The sequence below is a fragment of the Notothenia rossii genome (genome assembly GCF_949606895.1).
Source record: "Notothenia rossii genome assembly, chromosome: 12".
Lineage (NCBI taxonomy): Eukaryota > Metazoa > Chordata > Actinopteri > Perciformes > Nototheniidae > Notothenia > Notothenia rossii.
The window spans coordinates 15,296,022-15,309,015 of NC_136911.1; the positions used below are offsets into that span (position 1 = coordinate 15,296,022).

Consider the following 12,994-nt stretch of genomic DNA (forward strand, 5'->3'; position numbering starts at 1 on the left):
TTACAATATAAGCCGCAAATGCTCAAAATGTTCTGTTCTCTGAAGTCAGTTGGTGATTTTGCAAATAAGTTTAATCTGAGATACAACTCAAAATAATATGTTTGACTTAACAAGATGATGCATTGTCCAAAAACAAGACCCGATACCTAACTGCATTATTACTTCTGAAGTTATTATGTCTTATAGCAGGTGTAAAGACATATTCTGACTAGATATTAGACGAATATACTTGGCAAGATTTTGAGTTTTTGTAGTGTATTGTCAATTGGTGCAATCATAATAACAGCAATCGGAAAACCGTTTTTCAAAAAGCCTGAGAAAAGGGCTGAAGTCAACTGCGATATAAGTTGTGAGGTAGATTGTTGACTTTCGGGGTGTTTTATCCTGAGAAGTGCAGCAGCAGTCCTCGCTACATCTTCATAGCCGGCTCATTAGCCACTGCCCTGCCGAGGCTCGGATACTTCATGCAAAGCACTCTTGCAAATAAACAGAAAAATACAGGCCATAATATCCTCCCATCCTCTGCTTCGCTAGCAACACATACACACAGTGCGGGATTTTTTTTTATTACTGAATGAAGTTCCAATTCATGAACTGGTGAAAGCCACTGCAATGCAGAGATTTATGTCGGTTGTTTTTCACACTCAGGCAGCCTCAGAAATATGGGGGATGCTCGACATTCACACACTCCACAGTGACCTGTAAACATTCATGAGCCCAACCACCGGAAAAAAATGGGCCATTGAAGAAATATGATTGTATGTCACAAGAAAAGGAAATGACTTCATACTGTGTTGGTATAATGGATGCTGTGTGTAAGGAGGAAAATATGTTGTGAGCATCAACATTTCCGCACACTTGGCTGTGAAGTCGGCGCAGTGTCACAGAATTTCACTTTCTAGAGACCTTCGACTAATTAGGCCTCCCGCTGAAGCTTTCATTAGGGAACATTTCCGTGCTTCCATGTTTTGGGGTGAACATTCACATGTTTTACTCACTCTAAATGAGAAAGTTTCTCATGGATACTCTTTAAGCTCCGGCAGTTCCACAGGGACTTCTCTCAGGCTGTAAAACTTTGATAAGTGAATCCTCATGACTGCTTAGAAAGCAAATTCTTCTGTTGGCTAATTCATGCGTAAAAAAAAAAGAAGGGCGACCACCTTCCTTGAGATTAGTTTGATTTGGAACTTGTGAATTATTTGTGCTTCAATGTTTTTCTCAGTTGCTTTCTGCAATTAATTCAGCTGGTGATTAAAAAGAAGCATCCAAGGATACTTCTAAGTCTTATTGAATTTGAAACCGAAAAACAGTTGGTAATTTGCCTTATTTTGCCCAAGTGTTGCCTTTCAACATATTAGTCCAAATTGTGATGTATTTACATATTATCCTTCTATTAACCTCTGCATTATCCACTTTGTCTGCTTGCTGAGATAGTCTATAATACATTTGTTTTTGATTCTTTGCTGAACAGCTGCCTGTTGTGGATCCTAAACAATGAGTTAATAATAGGCGCTGAAATACTGTAGAAGGCGAGAGGGAACTGCAGAATCTATTTTGACACTCTTTGACTTTGTCACTCCAAGTGACCTTTCTTTCACATAATGTGTATTTTTCATATTATCACATTGTTAATATAGAAAAATGAAGAAACTCTTAAAGCACTTTCCAGTTCAAACCTATTCAAGTCCAAGCAGATCACTTATGATTCTAATTTAATTATTTATTTTATTATCCTGGTGTGAATCTGTACTGTCCTGTTGTTCACTCTCCCTCTGTTGCTGCTTTAAACGCCTTAATTGCCAACAGGGATTATGAAGTGTCCATTTTATCTTATCTTATCTATTCTAGGCTTATTCTTATTTTACTAAACCCTTCAGCATCCCAGTTCCCCTGACAAGTCACCACATACAGTACTCACTTTATTTACATACATTTTACTCTTACACATCATCTTTTTACACGTAAAATATAACCAAATTCATTTGATATTCCTCCTAACCAATTCCTTTTACAGTTTCCAATACCTACAAATTATATACATATATGATTTTACGAGTTAGCAGAGGCTTAAAGAGCATCTTGCAGGGTTTTTTTTTTTCTACATTTATGCTTAAACTTGCTTGAAAATTTAAATTAAAAAAGTGAATGTAGGATTTGATATGTTTTATGAGACCTAAGGGTAGTTGCGTTGAGTTGAGCGGTTGTGTTTTAGTGAGCTGGTATTTTTCGGTAGTTTTACATTGTATTTCACCATTTGTAATCATGGTGCAGTATTGTGTTTGTGCAGGTTGCACAAATACCAGCCTGTTAGGACATCGAGTCCACAGTAAAAAGGACCAGAGCTAGCGTTCGTTCCTGGGTGCGTTGTGCATCCACCTCCCTGCAGCACATACTCTCCACAGCTTTATCAGGAAACCGTATTACATCTCTCTGCCCCCTTCGCTGCTCTCTCTCTCTCTCCCCTCCGGTACACGGCACCGTAAGACGTAGTGTGGAGTTGCATTAGGTAACGCTGTGGTGGTTTTACTGCTCCAGCCGTCTCCTTTGTGTTTGTTTGTTTGTTTCCCCCTGTCTGTGTTGTTTGTGTGTGCGTGGTGGCTGTAACTCCTGGCTCCCGGCTCAACCTCAACTCACCTGCTGCAATCAGCTGTGCACCCTCCCCGACTACACACCTGCTTTCCATCAAGCCATTTACAACGGCATATCAACGGAGGCTCCACAACCTTTCTCCGCCAGATCGTCAAGTATCACCCGTATCTCGCGTCTCCCCTCCGGTACACAGCACCGTGGAGTTGCATTAGGTAACGCGAGATACGGCTGATACTTGCGCATTCGTTTCTGTTATGGATCAGTATTAACAGTCCTGCCAGTAACGTTACTATATTATCAATGCTACTTTAGTTATAGCCTGATATATGATAGCTAACTTTACAATGTTGTGATGTGACGTTAGCTAACATTCTGTAGCTAACGCCGGTCACTCACCAAGATAGCTGCCCAGTTCTCCACTGGTTCTCCTCACACCACAGCTCAATTTCTCTCTGATGGCCGTTATTTTTTCTAATCCTTGGCTGCTCCTGGTCTCTTGGACGCCTAGCAGGCTCATAATTATAAGGTTGTGGTCCGTCATATGCATTTGAATATTCATGTTCAACTTCTTCTGTGTCTTCTGTGTCGAAACTAGCATTGGGATCCATGTTTATTAATACGTTACACCGGCCGCTCTCCCCCTTGCTTCCCCCATGTTACGTGACACGCAGGAGGTCACGTGCCGAGGCTTTTTTATGCGGAAGTGAAAATGTCTTACAAAACCGACGCCAGATGTCACTGTAGTGTATATTTCTGTATATTTTTTTAGAAAATCTAGTGTATTCATCATTTTCCTACACATTTATTCACAGGTGTCTTTAACCTGGAAGTTGATCTTTAAGGCACACCAGGGGCCTCATTTATAAAGGGATATACGCTCAAAAAATGGCGTACGGCAGTTTCTAAGCAATGTTTGCGATTTATAAAATACTAACTTGACGGGAAAACGTGCGGTCCTCCACGCAAACTCTAACCCATGCGTACGCTCTAAGCACAAAAACGGGAGAGACGAGAAATTGCGACACCGTTGGCAGAAGGAAGAATGGAGAGAAATCTGTGGAAATAATACCATAAATATAATGTTACTTCTCATTTATTGTATATGAAGAATTCATTTTCAAACATTGATTAAAGCCAATCTTAAAATGATTTAACAAACGCCTGTTTGCGACTCCTCAGTGCACACAAAAACATAACTTGGAGAAATAAATAAATACGGATATGTTATTTACAAACACCTCGAATATGTTGTGTTAATGTTATGAAATGTTTTCTCATAAATGATGCGGTAAGCAGGAGGACAGAATTACGTCTAAGCTGACACCGTTTTGCATTTCTATATGTTGTAGATACGAGCATGGTTTTATTATGTTTAATACATGTTTAATCGTGTTTTATGCCGTTTGCCAAGACTTGATAAGTCGCTTGTAAAACACAGGAGGTATGGAAAGTAAGAACATCATATGTGGTAAATTGTACAGCTAATATAACACATTAGTTTTATTTCCTTTAACTGGTGGATATAGAGTTGCTGCGGAGGGGGGGGTTGAGATGCACAGGCTGCAGTGGAGACGCTGCGCACAGCTGATCGGCAGCTGGGACACAAACCACCAAATACAAACAAATAATTCAGATCCAGTCGTCATGACTCCACTCCGGAGGGATTCCCCGATCACTTCTTACAGTTTCTCATCAAGGGGGTGTCTCCTGTCCCCGGTACAAACACACTGCCTGAGGAAGGCTATGTGTTTTTTTTTTTGTCATTAACCTTTTTCGGACCGCTTATTTATTTATTCTGGTGACGATCCGACCTCCATGCTGCTTCTCTGGTTCAAACTGCATCCACCAAACAATATGATTTATCTCGACCTCCCCAAAATAACCAGAATCTGACACGGTGTGAGATGTTTTTTTTAACTGTTCTGTCGTCATTTTCTGCGATCTTCTCCATTCAGTCAGTCAAAATGAATGAAGGGGCGTTTCTTTGACTATTTATAGGCAAATATGGGCGTTACGTGAAACCTGCAAAAGCTGCACCGCATTTCGAGTCGGTTGTGATTTATAAAGGGAAACCGGCGTAGCAAGTGCCATATGCACTTTCCTCGCCGGTACGCAATTTTTGGTGAATCGGAAAGTGGCGGAACATTTATGGACCTATTTTTACGTATACGTAAGCAACCTTCCCACGTCAACCCTACGCACGGCGTTACGGCCCGTCCACACTACAGCTTCAAAAAAAGCTTTCCGGCGGGCGTGTCTGAAGCTCGACCAACAACCAATCACATGAATCTCCCGCCCCTGACACACAAGCAGCGGTTTGATTGGCTAGAGCTTGTACTGGCATATGATTTGATTGGCTGACGCTTCCACCGAAAGCTTCAGAAGCTTCAAAAGTTGAACATTGCTCAACTTTTGCAGCCTGAAACGCCAGGAAAGCTCCGCTCTGCTACCCACAATTCAGTTCGGCGAAAAGCGAGGCAACGTGACTTCACCCCATTCAAAGTGTATGGGCAGACGCGTTGGAAACCGTTTTTGAAGCTGTCAAAGCTGTAGTGTGGACGGGCCGTTATACATGAGGCCCCAGACCGGTTATCGGCGTCGGTGGGCTTCAGGCTGATGATGAGGAATCAGTGCATGAGAAGCGAAAACGGAAGTGAGGGACCCAAACAAATTATTAAGAAGGCAAATCTGAGTTTTCATTTAACTCCAGCTCTCGACACAGGTTCAGGAAAGCCCCATGAGCTTCTCGTTGTAGAGTGAAAATGGAATGCACGCGTTATTTGCTGTTTGTTTATATCACGCAGTCTGTTCTTCTTCTCTCGGTTATCACGCAGTCTGTCTTCCGGTTGTTGCCTCTTTTGAATGAAGAATACACACTACCGCCGCCTGCTGGTAAGGAGAGTTATTGCCACTCACGCAGGGGCGCCGTAAGGGGGTGAAAAGTTAGGATGATTCTAAGGGCCCGTGACTGACAGGGACCCCAAAAAATGTTAGAACATTGAGAAAAAATGTTTAAGTAACCTTTCATCAATCATCAATAATTAACATTAATATGACGTCATATTGATGATGTACTCACTAAACTCATGATTCATTTAACTTATTTTATTCCAAAAGTTAATTATCCAAAGCATCGAACGCCCCCCTCTATTTACATGTAATGGTTTGGTCCTGCCTCCAAACACTGTGTAGCACCTGACCGGCCCTTTCTAGCAGAGAGAGAGACTAGTGAGAGCATGTGAGGAGGGATGCTAGTACTTACGTGTGTACGATGTCTCAACGACTAACAAAGGCAGGCTTTCAAGAAAGAAAAGAAAGGAGAGAAAGACAAGAGAGAGGGACTAAAGGGCCACAGTATGTCACCCAGTTTTTCAAAGAAAAGGTGGGTGTGGTCCATGAGTGGTGGAAATTAGTCTTAGTTAAGCGTAGTCCATTGTAAATAATAATTGTAATGTTTTGCATTAAAAAAAAAATCCATAAAAAAATGTCATCTGTGTAAGCCGTGGCGCTGTAAAAAGCACGACCAATCATTTTAGCCGGCCCGGCTAAAATAACTGGATAGCCTACCTGCCTGTCAGCCTTCCATCTGTGCACAAACTTATCTCGTGCCCTCATTGGTCATGTGCGCGTTAGTGTGTTTTGGAGGAGGGGCTCTGTAAGGAAGTGGCAGATTTTTTACGGTTGTGTATTTTCAAATTCTAGCGCACTCAAGCTGGTTAAGAGGTCATGTATATTTAAGTTATATTTATTTTGATTTATGAATGTTCCATTCAAAAATGTTATTAAAAAGGCATGTACACCATAAAAGATGACTATTGAGGTCTATTGTCAGGATCGTTAGTGTTATATAAAATGGTGAATTCTACAGCAGTAGAATGTTGCACGTCTGCACAGTGTTATATGTTCACCGCTCAGGTTCAGTAAATATTGTGTAGTTAGTATTGGACTACAAGATAGATGCAAGCCTGTACAGGTAGTTATTTAAAGCATAAATGAGTCGGTTCGGTTCTGGAGGTGTGGTTAGCATTGTGCTTGGTTGGCGTGGCCTGGGTCTGGTGGTGGGGCCCAATGTGACATCTTTTCATGGGGCTCAAAATCCCTGGCGGCGCCCCTGCACTCACGCATGCGCAGTTCGTACGTGCTTCTTGGCCGTCGGCTGAAGTCTTTGCGGTGTGTTCCAGTGCGACACAAGACACATGGCCAAAACGCAGAGACGCGAGGCGATGCAACAGTCGGGGTCCATCTGTGTCAGTTCTTTGTTATCAGATTGGTGGGTCCGGGCCTTTAGCGTGTCTACACAAGCATTAATTGAAGGATTAGTAGTTCCTGGCGACATATCTCTGAGACCCTGAACACTCACTTCAATGTGTGAAATAAAGATTTATTTCGAGTGATTTTTAGGATGGATTGATAATTTAAAGCTCACAGACAAATCCCACCTTGGTTATCTTTCTGTAGGACAATGGCTGCTTTATTAACCTGTCAAAAAAGAGGCAGACACACACACACACCTAAATGTGCAGCCAGACGCAGCCCTTGGGCCCCTGCCAGAGCCTCAGCCTTCTGCCGCCCATCTCTTCCTGACCACAACTCATTTTACTCGGCTCTCTCTCCGACCACGCAGAAGGCGATTGGATCTCATGGTTATGAGATGCAGTATGGATGTCAGAATTGAATAACATGGAAGGCTGTCAGAGACGTGTGACTCCCCGTGGGACTGGGAAGATATGTAGTTTAACACCTTAATAACAACCAGGTGTAAAAACACACTTTATAGAGCTGTGTGTCGAGGGGAAAATCCTGCTGGCTTATAGCAGCATTGTTACTGTTTTAAAGTATGTGTTGTTAGAAGTTTTATTCAATAGATTTCATTTTAAATTCCGCCCTCATATTGCTCCCTGATAAGGAATTAGACACACATGTAATTGAATGAAATATTAGGTGTTAAGTGTTCACGCGGTTTGCTTTGTCTTCATCTTAATTTGGTTACCTTTCAAGAAGAACTACCTTGGGAAATAAATAAATTAAGCCACTGAAAAATGCTCTGCTGGTTTCCTGTAAAAATATCCTGTTGTGTCACCAACTTTAACTTCCTTTTACAAACAACCTTTTTATTTATTTATGATTTTAACATTTGCTAAAAATTGTCCCACCACTTTAAATGATTCAAATCTAAAAGCAACTGATCTTGCTTTTGCTACTACAGCATTCCAACTATATGTTATGCTACGCACAAAATTATTTATTATTCCGCCGGGTTATTTTGCACCTCTCCTTCTCCCACATTCCACATCGCAGAAACTCTGTTCAAACATCAAAACATTCAGCTCGGTCGGGAATCGATGGCTATTACTTTTCTTATTCATAACTTTCAGAATTCCAGAGATACATCCCATAATTCATCAAATTGTTAACATGGAAGTCAATGGAGAAGCTCTTCAGACTTGAACAATCTTCATGCAACTTCAACTGCTAACTGCTCCTTCATACTTTCACTCAGAAACCTCATTCCAACTTTAAAATGTTACACATCTTTGACATTATTCGTGTAACACAACTTTCAAATCTGATTCGTACTTTTAGAGATATTAAACATTGTTCAGACCTTGGTAAAGAGGCCTTCTTCAGATTTAGAGTGTGTGATGTCACAGAGTGGAGGACAGATTTAATTGTGCCTTCATATTTTCTTTTAAACCTGCCATAATTCTTGAGCCATAATTTTTCATGAGAAACGTAGGAAAACATCTCGTAGCTTGAAAAATAAAAATAAATTAAGCAAAATAATTAAACAAAATGCCTCTTGAGGGCATGAAGTGACAAAAATGTTCAACATGTCTCCATTAAACCCCATTGTAAGTTCAGCCTCATCTTTCCCCACCACAGCAGCCGCACACCTTTAGTTAATCTGCCAAAAAGGCCACATTATTAACCTGAAAGTACACAAAAAGTACACTTCAGATGCTCAAGTTCCTTGACATGCTTCACGCTTTGAAAGTTCACCGATATCTGTTACAGTTCTTCAACAAAACGTTCACATGTAAGAGGTTTATCTCTCATTCAGAACAATTCAAATGCTTTCCTCTCATTGATTACATATAATGGTTAACGGTCCAGCCCTCAACAGCTCTACGTCAATTATGGTGTTTCATCATATGCCGTTTCCGTGGAAATGCATCCCTTGCCATAAAAGACGATGTCGCTATAACTCCTATGAAAGTTTTCAGAAAGTTTTCAACCTTCACATGTGTGCTAACAGTCCAGCCGTGAAGACATCTACGGGACAGTTTTGAGATTTCTTCAAATGCCATTGCCATGGCAACACAATGCTCACCATGAAACACGGTTTTCTCATAACTTCAGTGAAAATGCTCCAAACCGCCCAAAACTTCACAGGTTTGGTAACGATGCAGCCATCAACGCATCTAAGCGTATTATGGGATGTCATCAAATGCCATTGGCATGGCGATAGATCATTCGCCATCAAGTTAGTTCAAAAGTTTGCAGTTCAAATATTCTGCTGCTTTTCCAAGCCTTTTTACTTTCTTGTCTTCTCTCATCACACAATCAAGCCCCCAGTGTTCATGTATCATTTCAATCTTAATTCTTCACTTTCTTCTTACACATTACATTTCAGCATAGCAGTTTCGCGTCAGCTTTTCAGCATAAAGCATTCCCACTAGCAATTTCTTCAGGAATTCCATTCTCTAGTTGATCATGTTGTCTCCAAGCAGTCATTTCTTAAACAGTGACTGATCCAGACTTAACCACTTGCATCTGGCTCTTCAATGAACTTTAACAAAGTTTGCCAAGGACACTTGAACCCGATTCTCGATGATACTCAAGCGAGACTTCATGACACCAATACCAATTAGAGCGAGAGCAGACATTTACTTAAGTGATGTTCAAACAGCTTGTCTGGCCCATAAAGTAGCTATTTCTCTCATATCATGTTTTTCTTAGAGACATTCCGCTCAATGACCAGAGCTCATACTCCTTGGTTGCTGACGTGTTTTTCATTAAGCTAAGTGGATTCTTTAAACCCCAAGGTTGATATTTCAAAAGCTTTAATGGGTTATGATTGCTCACTGTAAGTGGCCTGTGTTCTGCAGTGGATTGTGATTATATATATATATAACCGGTGGTAATTTATGCTACATGGAATTCTTTGTACATACTTAAAACCATGCAGATATGTCCTTTTGATCTCAGTCTTATTTTGTTTTGTTAAGCTCTCAGTGTGCTTACATACCTACATTGCATCCTCAAATGTAAGAGTGTGTGTCCTTGCACCTTGACACAATTTGACTTTCATTTTAATTGCAAAAACACAAAATATGCTTGTACATAAATATCATTTATATCCTGTATTCCTTTCAAAAGCACATACTCCTTTGTGTATTTAACCTCCAAGATGAGCACATTCTGAAGATTTTCTTTATGCTTTAAATGAAGAGTTAAAAACACAATGCTTGGATTTTTACAAAGTAAATACATTCCTTTTAGTAAGTATACTTAGACAAATGTAGTACTTAAGTTCAAAATGCAAATACTTATATAGTAAATAATCATATAATACTGCTAGTACCTTTTTATGCTAGTTATACTTTATATATTATTATATTATACTCTTTTTTTATGCAAATATTGTACCTTTAATTCCAAAACTTTGATTTGACAGCTTTGGTTACAGACTTTAAAGATTTAGATGATCAATTATTCACATTATCAGTGGCCACAAGTGGTTGTTCCCAGATAGTGACAATATTTGCCTTGATTTTGAAGATGTAATAGTAACATTGAAATGTTAAAGTATGGCATGTAAAATAGTTTTACAACATTATTAAGCATAAGTTAACATTATATAATGTTAGATACTGGTCAGACAAAGTGGGCTGTAGCAGAAAAAACAATCAATTAATTAATCTTGGTTGTCCATTTTAATCTGTCTTGTAATTAGCTGTTTTCTAAGTAAGTAATGCTGTAATGTTTATTTAAAAAGCCACATAGTCTCAGTTTAAATGGCATTATAATCATTACAGGTGATTAAAATGATGTCCGCCTTCAGTTCTGTCTGGTAAAGGGAGCCCATTGTTGGTGGTAACTCATAAAGTATTCAACATAATGTCAATACCATGTATCTTTCACAATACACTCTGGGGCTGAGACTCCAGCTTTTCAGACAGCAGACCTGGATTAAGTGTCGTTGGATGAGCATTGTGATTCTGTCTTTGCAAGTTACTAATTAGTCCCATTTGCAGCTCAGGCCTGGGCCAGAGCAGAGGGTGACTTTGACAAAGTGCCTGGGCTGAGATACACTCTAAGCTCCGAATTGCAATACTGCAATAGCGATTAAGTGGCAGAGGGCTAATGGTCAGGGGGGGGGGGGGGGGGGGATGCCTGTGACCTGGTGTTGGTAGCATCATGGCTCTCTTTCGCTTAACAACCCTGCTTCTTAATCCCAAATTGAATCTACAAGGTGCCTTTGGGAAAAGTGCTTAATCCTGAATAGCTCCAATAACTTCCGGTTAATACATAATGTGGGCAAAATACATAAGTTGCTTCGCCTAAAGCTGCTCAGTTAAGACAGTGTTCGGTGATATATATGGATTGATAGCTTGTAGTTTAGTTTGAAGGTGATGCTGAAATTGTAAAAGCTGTTAAGGACTGCGTTCTAATTGATGGCAGGCTCAAGGATGTTTGAACAGCTGCCTCCAGCTCCATACACCTTGGCTATATGGCAAGTCCTTTAAAGACAATTATCCGCGCACATTAACACTGCCTCGTACGCAGGCACGCTCACAGGCCTCAATGGCAGGAATAACAAGAGAAGAATTTAGTTAGTGGAAAATGCCAGGTGCCTGAATGAGAGGATTAATTACACTCTGAAGGGGGTATTTAAGATGTGACACGGCTTGCCTCTCAGAGCATCTGAATATGACAGGCATTCAGGTGAGAGGGGCCTGGGCGGACCCAGCTTTGTCTCATCTCAGATTGGGAATTTAATTAAACCAAAATCACTGAAATAAAGGAAAAGGCCAGGTTCAATCCCAGTGCAATCATCACGTTGGAAATGTTGGCGCACAGGTCAGGGGGAGAAGGATTTGCTGTGATGAGCCTGTGATTAAGATATAAGCATGGGCTTTTTTTAGACCTTTCTTTATCCCATTACTTAAACAAAGTGTGTTGCTGTGGCTCCGTTGAGAATAGAATAGAATAATAGAATCCTTTATTGTCACTATACAGGTACAATGAGATGAGTAGAGCTACTTGTAAAAATACAAAAAAACAAACAAGAGACGTACAACATTCAGGAGAAGACAACATACAGACTGTTAAAGACTGTTGTGTTTGCGACGGCATTAAATCGAAACCATTCAGCTTAAGGCTAGATATCAATCTGGCTGACTCCTGTAATATAAAAATGGTGCAATTTTTCAATTCTAATCACCAACAGCAAGCACCACCTGGATGTGTACGCAGCGTAACATTAGAAAAAATATTGTGTATAACACTTGGGTCCTTTGTGTTGTGGCCCCTCGACACGGATATGTATCCAGTTATTAGAGCATGATTCTTGTAACGTCACCCAGTAATAAACTACCTTTGCTAGAGGTTTTATTCCCTGTTTGTATGGCCTGTTATTGTGTTATGGGATGTATTCTTGGTAAGCGGACTGCCTTAGGGTCACAGCAAATCACATACTGCAGCCTTCATGTTTAAGTGTTCATCACCTTCATCAGTACCTCTCATAGCTACACGCAGAGCCAGGGGGTTCCTCCGAAAGTCTCGCACTTTTTATTTCCTCTTCCTAAGACAAATGTCAAGTATCTGGGCTTTAGCGGGGGAGCCTGGCCCACCCGTCTGCCGCCAGTGGTGCGCAGACAGCTAGATAAATGCGCGGTCTACAATGCGTCAGGCTTTGCACCGGAGGCATGGAGTCAACGGCGTAATGCGAGGCCGTGCCGTGATAGCAGCAGGAGGATTTTAATCATCGCCTCTCCCCAGGAATGACACCAGCGCCGCACGGGGTAACAGAGATAGAGAGCGGGGAGGCTGGCACCCAGCAGACAAACAGCAGTCTTGCAAACAGCGCCGTGTGGATTAGTGGTGTCGCTCGGTGAAAAGTATGTGTGCTTCTGGCCAGGCGGGAGGAGAAACATGTCTCTGTTTTTTAGGGGGCTGGAATCAGGATTCATGGCATCATTAACCACCAGCTAAGGCTCCAACACTGATATTAAATAAGTATATCAATTGTCTGTGAAGCCTATATATGGTTTAGAGAGAGCACTCATTTGTCTCTCTGCTGTCTGCAAAAGCTTAACATCTTTTTCTACTTTATTTCACCTTTTAGGAGCCATTTTCATTGCAGAGGCTATTATAATCCAACCATTATCCTGCTTCCTAC

At 40.9% G+C, this 12,994-nt stretch overlaps 1 protein-coding gene across 4 annotated transcripts in view; it reads left to right on the forward strand.

Moving 5' to 3' along the window:
- The window catches only part of cdh7a (cadherin 7a), a 104,113-nt gene that overhangs the window by 57,479 nt on the left and 33,640 nt on the right, over positions 1–12,994 (forward strand). The gene's annotated exons all lie outside the window — the stretch shown is intronic.